We start from the raw sequence: 12,500 nt of genomic DNA, 5'->3' as shown, positions 1-12,500 counted from the left end.
TATTTTTATATATACCATATATAAAAATTATTTTTATGTACTAAAAATCTATGTCATGTACTCAATGGACTCCCAATCCATTGGGTAATTCCTTAATTAGGCAGATTTTTGAAACATGTATTATGTACACAACAGACCGGAACGTCTCCTTTGGAGCATTTTCTAGTCTATCGGGTGATTACATCATTAAGCCACACATGCTACGTAGAAAAATCCTTATGAAAATTCATGAAAAAATGTACAGCACATCATTAGCATGCAGTAGACACGTATGCTTTCGATATTCTCTCTGGTTAAAACACACACACACACACATACACACACACACAAAGACAAAAATAAAAACAAACAAAACAAAACAAAACAAAACAAAAAAACCCCCATCAACCGCATGAGGTAATTAGTCCAGGTCATGAAAATGTGAGAAAGGTACCAGACACTGGTGAAAATGAAAATTGTAGAAAACTGCATCTCTTATAATCTGTTTTATTAGGAAATGGATTCTTAAAAACTGTTCATTTGAACTGTGGCAGAATAAGGAGTATTGCTTTATTGATTTGACATTTCCTACATACATTCAACTTCCTCTCTACCTCTCTTTTAGCCACATACACTTAAGTTCTACAAACCAATGGGTTGAAAGGTGGCAAATGACCAATGGTAAAGCCATTAATTATTCAAGACCTTGCACTAGTGTATGTTGTATACTCTTATTTTCATTTTACATAATCAATTAGTTTAAGGGATTGCATGAATGTATCTCTCTCAATAAGTTAAAACTAAGTTAAACTAACCTGAGTAGATGATATAAACTGTCTGTATAAACCCCAAGTGAACAATTATTCACAACTTAAACACGAGATAAACATCTAAAATATATATATATATATACACACACACACATTTGAAGACTAAAATAAAAGTACAAGTTTTATACAAAGGAGCTATTAAACTTACTAACTCATGATCTTTTTGTAAATAAGACACTCCTCCTCCCCCTCAAAATCTCAACAAGAAAAAAGAAAATCTCAGTAAGCAGAGAACAATGAACATATGCAAGACAGTAAGGATCACAGTAATTCACTCTTTGAATGCTCCAAATCTTCATGGCTTAAAAAGCATCCCAATTTTCTTTAAAGGTAGTGGCATTTATTCACTGGGCCATAGCTAATTTTACATGGAATGCAAAAATGTTAGTTTAAGTTTAATTTACCACCCTATTTAAATATTTCCAATGTAGCTCTCAAACTGCAGAGCTATCCCTCCGTCTATTTTAATTTTAAAGTAAGTTAGCAAAGGCTTCCTTCTTAATCCCCAGAGACTACCTACATAGTGACACAAACGCACAAATTTATGACAGCAACATAAATGCTCTTCTGAAGTAATGTGCAACATTAAGTGAAAATCGTTTCCTGGAAAGATATTATAGGTATCTATATTTTATTTGCCATCTTAAACATATCTGGGTCTTTATGGCCTTATTTTAAAAATGTATTTCCTTTTTATATTTCCTGGTGCAAATGGACTGCATAAATAAGCAATGTGCTATGAGGCTTCAGACCAGCCGATAAAACCTTTCAATTTTCATGCCAGCTTCTTCTTTTGTAATTCAAATCCGCCTGGAAACTGGCAGCTCTGAAAACTGAAACAAGCACTGCCACAAATACCTTGTAATGCTATCGACCTTGTCTGCCCATGCAGTGAGAAAGGGGGATGCGTATGTGTCTGCAGCCATCCAGATAACACAACTCATTTTTTTGGGGGGGGTGGCGTGGGGTGGGGATAACAGAAGCCAGCCCCAGACTGTGCACCAAAAGCAGTCATTACCAGCGGAGCTGGAGAATAAGTCTCTTCAAAATACACAGTGCATTTAAAAACCATATATGAGGCTGAGCCACTGCTGTCATTACCAATTTTAATTTAGCTCCTTCAGTTTGCCAGCCAGATAAACTCTTTAGTGCTGTTTTTTAATCTATTTGCCACATTTTATGTTTAAGATTATAGTAATATGGACAGGAGAAGGAATCACTTTTAGGGGAAATAAAGAAATAGATCCGCTTATCAGCGCCCATCAGAAAGTTCATTAATCAGCCAGGCTTTGTGCCCTCTAAATTGAAAGGTTAAATAATCCTCTCAGGAATATTTCTCGGCCCCTCCGCCAATTGTCCGGAGAGGAGCTGCCATTCATAGCACACGGGATCGGTGACAGAGTATCTTACCACTGTTTGGACCCCAAACAATGATGGACAAATGGCTTGGTTTACAAAGAAACCTTTTAGTACACTGATGGAAAAGGACCACAAGCTTTGATGCAAGGTGGAAGGATGAGGAGGGCGTGGAGAGAGGATGTAGGGGGAAGGGACAGCAAAGAACACATACTTGTATGAATCCACAGATATTTTATCTGAATGTCAGGGCAGGCAACAAAACATGGAAACCATATGAATGTATATCTTTTGACTGTAGGAAATACTTAACATAATCCAATCTGCTCATAAATCTTATGTACAACTGTACACAAGCTTTCACTGAAAAATTACAAAATATATATATTAGCTAATATATAGGACATCCAAATAAATCCCAAGATTCTCATTTTTAGCATAACTTTACAGGACTTATAAAACATGGACACGTCTTCACCCCACCCACCAACATCTCAACCTTGCTTATTCTACTGAAACACTCTCAGTTACAGAAGACAGGGAATTCCACAACTGCAAGGACCCATTTAAAAGGAGCAAGCAACGTGCTTCTGCTTTCCTAATATATTATCTTAGCTCCTACCTGTCCTAAAGAATAAACATGGAAAAAAAGGCCCTTAGAAATAACACAAATACATGCACTGAAAAAGCACTTACTTTTGTGTTGCCTTTATTGTTGGACCTGCCTTAGAATGTGGTTGGGAGTCTGCAGAAGTGACCCTGTTTTTACCACTACTTTCTGCTATGAAATCCGAATGGTTTGGGCATCCCTCATGTGAAGGTATGAAGTAGTTCACCTCAAACACAAAAACTTCATATACTATTTTGTTTTCCTTCCTCATCTGACTACCATCTACTCCTAACAAAGTATCATAACTGGGATGTGTGTATGTATGGGTGTGAATCATTTAGTTTCATGCTATTCATTATTTACACGGATGGAAAGATTGATAGAATTTCACTGACTTATGACAAATAACTACATTCAGATGACACTGAAATTATCATTTAAGTATTATACATTTATTAGCTTAATATATTTTTGAAGTGATGACATCAAATATTTATGATACATATTTTATATAATAATTTTCCTTAGGAAAGAAAGCAGCCTTTAATCTTAAATGTCCTTATAATCATTTTGAGGTAAACTGAATTAATAATTTAAGTTTGCTTATACTTAACTAAAAGTTACCTGCATCTCTGAAAAAAAGATGAATATAAATAATCAGAAAAAAGTAACTAAGTTTTTTTTTTTTTTTTTTTTTTTTTTTTTTGACAGGCAGAGTTAGACAGTGAGAGAGAGACAGAGAGAAAGGTCTTCCTTCCGTTGGTTCACCCCCAAATGGCTGTTACTGCTGGCGCACTGCACCGATCCAAAGCCAGGAGCCAGGTGCTTCCTCCTGGTCTCCCATGCGGGTGCAGGGCTCAAGCACTTGGGCCATCCTCCACTGCCTTCCTGGGCCATAGCAGGGAGTTGGACTGGAAGAGGAACAACCAGGACAGAACTGGCGTCCCAACCGGGACTAGAACCCGGGGTGCCGGCGCCACAGGTGGAGGATTAGCTTAGCGAGCCGCGGCACTGGCCATGAGATAAGGTTTTGTTAATAAAACATAACGCTTATAGATATTTTAATTGCAGTAACTGTAAGAAGGAAACATGGCTAAGATACAGAGTGAAGAGGTCACTATGAATCCCCTTATCTTGCATAGAAGACATTATAATAAACTAAGTAGCGATGTCAGTCTAGAGGCCATCTCTACAGAGTTAACTATGAGTTTGTCTTTGTCATGGCAGAGCCTGTATAGTGTTTAGCATGTTCACCATGCCAGTATTGTGTGGAGTTCTTTACATTGTCATTTCATTCTTCGCACACTTGCAAAAATCCTGTAATAGAATTATTCCCGTTTTTTTAGATGAAGAAACTGAGGTTCTTACAAGTTAAATATTTTAAGTACATTTGCACAGCTAGTAAAGAGTCAGACTTTGAATCAAAGTCCAGTTACAAAGCCAGCATTCTTCTCCTAAACTGTGATATAATACCTTTCTTAGGAATAATTTCCTTGGAAATAATGTCTGCCCAGTTTTATGGTACATTTTTCTAAGAATTTAAGTAAAACAAGAATGAAGCATAGTACAACTGTAAACAAAGAAAATATGAAAGATTCAAGAAAAATAAATTGAAATTTTTATTACATAAACAAAGATATCTGAAAACTAAGTTCTCTTAAATGCAAAGAAATATGGGGTAATGTTCAAATACATGTAAAGGAGCCTATTTATATAAAGTTGATATTTATAGACATGTCCAGATTACAAAATTATAAAGATGACCTTCTAATCTACCCAATAGATTCAGTTCTATATGATTTGAAAAAAAAAGGAATGAAAATAATTCAATAGCTTTATTACCAATTGAAATAAATTCTTTTTTTTTTTTTTTTACAAAGCTAATATAGATTTCTTTTGGAAAAAATGTTATTTGAAAGACATAGAGATTGAGAGAGATCTTCCATCTGCTGACACATTCCCCAAATGCCTGTAATGGCTCAGGTTGGGCCAGACTGAACTCAATCTGGATCTCCCACATGAGTGGCAGGGACTCATGCTTGTGAGCCATCACCAGCTGATTTCCAGGGTCTGCATTAGCAGGAACCTGGAACTGGAAGTGAAGTTGGGACTCAAATCCAGGCACTGTACCTTGATGTATACTTTGATGGTACATATTTCTGAACACTCACTATGAAAAATTTTTATTTTTGGGGCCAGCACTGTGGGTTAAAGCCTCGGCCTGCAGCGCCGGCATCCCATATGGGTGCCAGTTCAAGTCTGGGCTGCTCCTCTTCCAATCCAGTTCCCTGCTAATGTACCTGGGAAAGCAGCAGAGGATGGCCCAAATCCTTGGGCCCCTGCACCCACTTGGGAGACATAGAAGCTCCTGGCTCCTGCATTTAGATTGGCTCAACTCTGGCCACTGCAGCCAGAGTGAACCAGCAGATGGAAGACCTCTCTCTCTCTGTCTCACTATGTAACTTTTTCAAATAAATAAAAAATCTTTTTTAAAAAAGAAGGTTTATATATTTATTTGAAAGAGTTACACAGAGAGAGGAGAGGCTGAGAGACAGGTCTTCCATCTGCTGGTTCACTCCCCAATTGGCCACAACAGCTGGAGCTACAGGGATCCAAAGCCAGGAGCAAAGAGCTTCTTCCAGGTCTCCCACGTGGCTGCAGGGGCAATCTCCTACTGCTTTCTCAGGCCATAACAGAGAGCTGGATTGGAAGTGGAGCAGCCGGGACTTGAACTGGTGCCAAGATGGGATGGTGGCACTGCAGGTGGCAGCTTTATCTGCTATGCCACAGCGCCGGCCCCAATAAAATAAATCTTAAAAAAAATTTTGTGTTTTTGAACTGTGATGTAGTTCTGTATTGGTGTATCAACTAAAGTGATGATCTAATTTAATTTCAAAGATATTAAAAATAAATTATTTTGTTAAATGCTTTCTAAACATGTAGTATTTTTCTTCATATAACATTTTTGCTATTTCTTAGAGGACCATCACACCAATCTCAAAATAGCTGGAATAAAATACTTACAAATGTACAACAGTACACACAATTCCAAAGACTTTTTGATATGAGGGAATCAAATGATCAATGAATTTCAAGTCTAAGTTTGAATGATTTTAATAACTAGTCAACTTACAGTCATTGAGGAGACTGTTTTTCAAACATCATATTTTAATTCAGCTTAAGTTTATTATTGCAGGCAATACCATGACAGAAAATATAATACTACTTCAGAAAGATAATTCATGCCAACATGTCAAGGGGTCATTCCAAAAATCTTTTCCTATATAGTATTCAAATTACCAACCTAAACCATTAAAGGTTATGGTTGGCCAAGACTAACTGAGTCCTAAATACTTAAGACCTAATAGGAATTACTGTACTCTACCATGTCAGTCACACACACAACTATGAAAAGGAGTGTTCAATACAAGTATCACTGGCCTAGTATACTTATCTACACTTACTGCTGATATGTCTGGAAAGAATATGACAAGTTCAATCACCTGGAATATAATTCTATAAGAAATGACATGAATCATTTGTTCAAAGTATATACAAAAAAAAATCACCTGAATATGCTAAAATTATTCTATACAACTGTTCCATGTCCTTCATATATAGGAATATGACAAAGAATAGACATCACTCAACATTTCAGGCTTTAAAACTATAATTTATTAGACAGACACTGTGTAGGGGAGTAAACGGCATAACTTTTTACAATTTTAAGAACTACTTATATTTATTTTTGTTATAATGGGGCAATTTTTCAAACTGCAGAACTGTTAGTAAAAAATACAATGTAGTTTTCTCTGGGATTATATGATTAATGTATTTGTTTTTTTAAGGAAAAGATTTTTAAAGTGGGTTTCACATATTAAAATATAAGCAATTAGAAATGGAATTTAACTACATTTAATTTTCAAGAAGAAGGGGTCCTTACAATGACTAGTAAGGAAAGCTGGTCATATCTGGGGAAGAAAGAAAAGGAAAAGAAGAAGTCTGAATGTAATTCTCCATTTTTGTCACCTTCAGGAGAAACATTTGTTAACAGATAAGTAAGTGAATGAATACAAGTTTTTCTTCAAATTTTTAAAACAGAAGTAACAACTGAAGCTTGAACACTAGCTATGTAAGTCCTAAATGTATTGGTCTTTGCCTCAATCACTAAGGGGCAGATCAAAAAGCACAGGAACTTCTTCTGTTAAATGAAGAAAGGAAGTGACTGTTTATAGAATTTCAGATTCTGTTAATTTATTATTGAACAAAAAATATTATCTAACAAATGAACAAAAAATGGTGATTAGGTCATTAAAGAGATTTAGAAAGTGGCAAAAGCATGGTTGCTTGTTTGCCAAAACTTCTACAATAAATATTTTCTAAATTGTGTGAATGCTACATACTTTTCATTACTTCATAACCAAAAACACCTAAATCTACATTAGTTAGGATTCTTGTCATAAAGCATTTGATAATATTTCAATATATTAACACAAGGAAAAAAATTAAAATATGTCATACTGATTTCCCATCTATACCAAATAAATTTTCGTATTAAAATACTAAGAATCAATTAATGAGAATTCTCTCCAAATGAGTGGAAACTCCAGTATTCTTCTGAAAAGAATAAAATACTAAGATTCTTCCATGTGCTTCAATAAATACATATAAATGATACTGAAACCTGAAGAATTTTGTTCTATTCCCATTCAAAAAATATATACACACATAATTTTTAAATGTCTGAGCAAACATTGTGAGACAAAAAATAACATATGCATTCATAATGCACAATGTTCATTTCTTCCTCCTTTCTTTTATTGGAGCTTTAGAAAATTGCTTTTTGATGATTTGGCAAATTGTATTTATTTTTAAATGAATCTCATTTATTGAGATTGATAATTCCAGGTTTCATTGCTTTGAAATTGCATTTTCCAATTGTTTCCAATGATAAGTTCTGGCAAAATGTGGTCTAACATGAAAGTCAAATAAAGACTCAAAAAAATCAGTTAACCTACTCCATAAATGTACTAATCTTTTAAACAAAATTCAAAACATAGTGAGAGTAAAGTAAAAAATTAATAGCACAACTGTGACACTAAATTCTTTAAGAACAGGTGAGCATTTAAATAAACACAAAACTATTAAATAAACCTTCCTTTTAAGAAAATCTTTAAAAACTTGGTCATTGTGTCCAAATGTATTTTCTATCTCTGTTATCATAGATGGAACATAATAAAATCAGTAATCAATGCTTATTTAAAACAATTGTTGTTATTCAAGTCACCAAGTAACATGAGAGATAAAACAGTCTGACTTATTTTATAGTACTAGACTGGAAGGAGGGCTCTGGAGGACTGCAAAGGGCCATGTGCCTTCTAAGTCTTCAGAACACAGTCACGTTCTCCTTAGTAATGCTTCAGTATTAAGGTCATTTTTAGTAAAAACCAGATCTCAATGAACTTTGAAAGGTGAGTTCATGGTAACTTCTGTGCCAGGCCTCAAAGATGATATGAAGAAAATGTTTTCAAAAATTCCAAAATACAGTGAGAACAAGACCTCACTCTATTTTTGGAGTCAACATTTTAAAAGACAATATATAACCAGTTCTACAAGCACTCACACAAGGTAGGCACGCACACTTGCATGCTCGCACACATGGAAACGGAAAGACCTCTCACTAGACAGATATCTCATGTGTAGATGAGTTCTTGTGGGTTTTGCAGTTGTGCTTATGTAGTCAAGAAGTTCTCAAAAAGACCCTTTAGGATTCCCAACAAAGGTCCAATTAAGAAAGACAGGTTTTTCATTCCCCTACCCCATCTCCCTGCCCTTTAAAGAGAAAAGATTCTGGATTCAGGCTGACTTTTGGAAACCCTTATGCTTCTACGTTATTTTCAAAGAAAAGCATTCCATCTAAGCATTAGGTAGTTAGAAAATTGTTATCTCCCCTATATTAAATCAACACCACAGAATAAAGATCTTTGCATAGTCCTAGATTTAAAATCCACTTTCTTATTCTTTCCCTGTGGACTGCAAAAAAAAAAAAAAAGTTAAATTCAAATCTGTTGACATTTAAGAGTACCCACTCTGTGGTGTGGCATGGAATGCTTTAGGGAGTAACATTCTCATTTAAGTGCAAAGCTTGTATTTCCATTCTGTGAGGATGCAGAAAATATATTTTTCACTGATGTTTCTAGGTAAGGGGCAAAATGAAATGGAATACTATTAATTATGGTCCATAAATTATACTCTGCCTTTCAACTAGTTCAGGTAAGACTACTATTGATTGCTAGTAAATTCTGGCCATAATCCTTTACTAGGCCAGAAAGGAAGGCAAGGGAACTCATTTCTCTACTCTTCCCCATTTCCCTGACAACAAAAATTTTATTTTTGAAGTATGAATTCTAGGCATACCAAACATTACATAAAAAGAAACAAATAAAATTGAGTTCTAGGGTACATTAGCTTACTGCTTAAACCTTTAGTTAAAATAAAAGGTAAGTAGGGTTGTAACAGATTTTAACAATGCACACAAAGAAACCTAACCGCAAAATTAAACATAAAAGATGCATTGTCCTTTTTGGTTCTTAACACATACAACCCCCAAATAGCAAACTCCTGGTTCTTCTTTAAATAAGCAGATTAAAAACAAGATTAACAAAACATCCAATGCATGTCAAATTATAGCCTCTACTATAAAAATTCTATTGGTTGTAAAACTCTGTTGGTGGCCATATTGGCCTAGGATTTTTAATATAAATGAGACCAGAAATGACAGGGATTGGGGAAGGGAGGTTCCTTCTTGAATAAAGAGGAAAATTTTTATCTACAATGAGTTATCTGAAGGATGAAGAACCAAGTAAGGGCTCACCAAAATCTGAAAATACGATGGAGTTTAAAATACAAGAGTACTGCTGTATTATTAAAGACTTTAAAAACTTCCAAATATTTTGAAGGAGGTAAAAATATTAACTATTTGAGAAAATTATATAATTGCTAAGTTAAAATGATTTTCTCATGCAGATCTCCAATTTGATAATCTACAGAAATTAAGTTATATATTTTATAGGTATTAAAATGGCATAGCCATAAGTTATTACAATATAAATATATGTATCTCTGTGTATAGTATTTTAGAGCTTTGTTGGTTTATACTATTTAGAATGATGGTTTAGTTTTATTAATGTAGTAAAGTTTGGTTAAAAAACCATTCTACTTGGATACAAGTTGTTAGAGACTTCATTTTATCTCTCAGTTTTCATATTACTGAAAATAGTGAACACTTTTATAACTTTCTTCTTAATTCTAAATAATTCTTAAGGAATTTTTAATTGAGAACATTTCAAAAGTCCATTTATACAAATTGACTTTACCACCTTATGTATTTGAGCAATAATATTCTGTTTAACCTATACTTTTTTTTTTTTTAAAGATGATGATTCCTGGAAAGATCCTAACATGTAGTTGCTAAAATTTAAATTGCTTTCTAAATAATCTCATCTTAACAGACTGGGAAGCAGATAAAAGCAATTGAAAAGTTCCCAAATAACACATTTCCAACCAGAAAAACTAGTCAATCCTCCCCACCCTCTCAACATAGCTATGTTTATTTGGAATAAGAAAAACACTTTTTGATTAGAAAAATAAATTAATCCATTATTAAGTATAGAAAGTTTCAGAGTTTTAAGCAGACTGACTGAAATGAGTACACAATGACAATTCTAACCTAGGTTTCATTACTTGGTCATTGCTCTGATTGATGCCACATTCACGTGTGAGGGCTACTATGAGTCAATAGATGGCAGTCCATCGCCTAGTAAAAGAGCTAAAGATGACTAAAATCACCACGCATCTTGCTTTTACTCAAGAATGAATACTGCTTAGCTGTATATATTTGGATACTGCCTATAAACTGAGAATTTAAATAATTAAAAATTTTATTTAAAAGGCACCAACATATACATATATACATAGACATATCCTTAAATATAGTAGTTTAACATGTATTCTTGCATGGCAAATTCATGAATTTAAACCCACTAGTTATGAGTTGTGATGTTTAAGATTGTTCTGAAAAATTAACCACAGGATTCCAGATTGGGACACAGAGTTACCAAATTAAATGTGTTATATCTATAGTTACAGTATACTATAATTCCCCCAAAAGGCAAATTCATTGTTTTAATTTACTTTTTCTTAACTATTCGTTTTACAATTTAAGTTTCTTTTTGAAAAGCTAAAATATTAAACAAACTGTCAACCATTTTTATGGTTATAATGAAACCGGTCTTTAGCCTTCAATGTCAGTTAGGTGAAAACAATGAAGAGCGACTGTAAAAATAGTACTTTCCATTCTTGAAGTTTTGATTGGAATTCTCTAAATGTGGGGAAAAGTTAAAAAAAATGCAAATATACCAAAACTACTAGGATATTACATAATAAAAATAATGCTACATAGTTACAAAGTGATCTTGAAACCTATAAGATATGATTAAATTCTAATTAGGTTTAGGCTGTAAGGGTTTCATCATACATATTATGTTAGGATAAAAAAAGTGTAACCTGAGCACAACATATTCAAATGAAAAACATATGTAATAAGTATGTATAGTGTATATGAGTGTACAGCATAACAATAAAGATTTTAACAAATCCTAATTTGGGATTTAAGGAATAGTTGAGAAATCAGTTTTCTACTGAAAACTTTGAAACACGTTAAATGCAGTAACAAAGGTGAAAACAAACCACCTGATATTTCTGGCTTCTTGAGCCCGTGATGGATTATTAGTTTCAGTCTATTTACTGGTTTGCATTTTACTTCTCTAAGAGGAAAGTAGTGAGAAGAAAGACACACTTCACAAAAACTTTGCTCTATTTTTACTAATTATCTTACTATTCATTTTTTTACATGGTAAACTTTAAAGGACAACTTTGAATAAGCATTAATTAATATTACATAACTGTACAATTAAAGGACTAATTATCTCTTGCTCAGCTAACATATTTAATACACTAAAACAAATGAGAGGTAGGGCTATGTTGAATTACTGAAATTATTTAAGTTGAATGTTAACAGTAAATTGGCTTGATAATAACAGCCAGTAAGATTCTATATCAAAACTTTGTTTTCTGCTTCTATTTGGACTAAAATCACAATGAAAGGAAACAGGAATTGAAAAATTGAATGGTATTAAGCAGATATTTATACATTTCAGATAAGTCAAGAAGGACTTATGGATATGACAGTTGAACTGTTCTACAGGAAAGATATACTAAGCTTTTTCTAGTTTAATCTAAAGATGCATAAATATTTTAGTAACAGCAGAAAAATGATAATGGAACTTACTGTGGATGATATGCTTGTGAACTGTAGAAAATTCAAATATTTTAAAGACACTGAATTATTACTATTTTTATGGTTCTTAGCATACTTTTCCCCTTTAATTCAATGACTGTAGTTTAGAAAAACTGAGAAATTCCATGATACAATCATTAAATGAGATAACTCATAAAAGACAATAAAATATTTTTAAGAATAGTAGCTAAAGGATAAGTAGGGTAGTGGACAGAGGAGAAGAGAAAAAGTATATTATTGCTTTCTCAGTACAGGAACTCTTCAGATGTTTATTATCTTCCAGCAAAAGATGCTTGTCTATATTTTATGGTCAGCAGTTCAGAGAAGGGTAAACAGGCTGGGTCTTGGGGAAAATAAAAAAGGTGTT

At 33.6% G+C, this 12,500-nt stretch overlaps 1 protein-coding gene across 6 annotated transcripts in view; it reads right to left on the bottom strand.

Annotated features, from left to right (window-relative positions):
* ZCCHC7 (zinc finger CCHC-type containing 7) overlaps window positions 1-12,500 on the bottom strand; it is a 273,573-nt gene that overhangs the window by 22,067 nt on the left and 239,006 nt on the right. The gene's annotated exons all lie outside the window — the stretch shown is intronic.

This window comes from Oryctolagus cuniculus, chromosome 1 (assembly GCF_964237555.1).
Source record: "Oryctolagus cuniculus chromosome 1, mOryCun1.1, whole genome shotgun sequence".
NCBI lineage: Eukaryota > Metazoa > Chordata > Mammalia > Lagomorpha > Leporidae > Oryctolagus > Oryctolagus cuniculus.
Note: the sequence above shows the minus strand (reverse complement) of the source record. Positions and strands in the feature narration are given on the sequence as shown.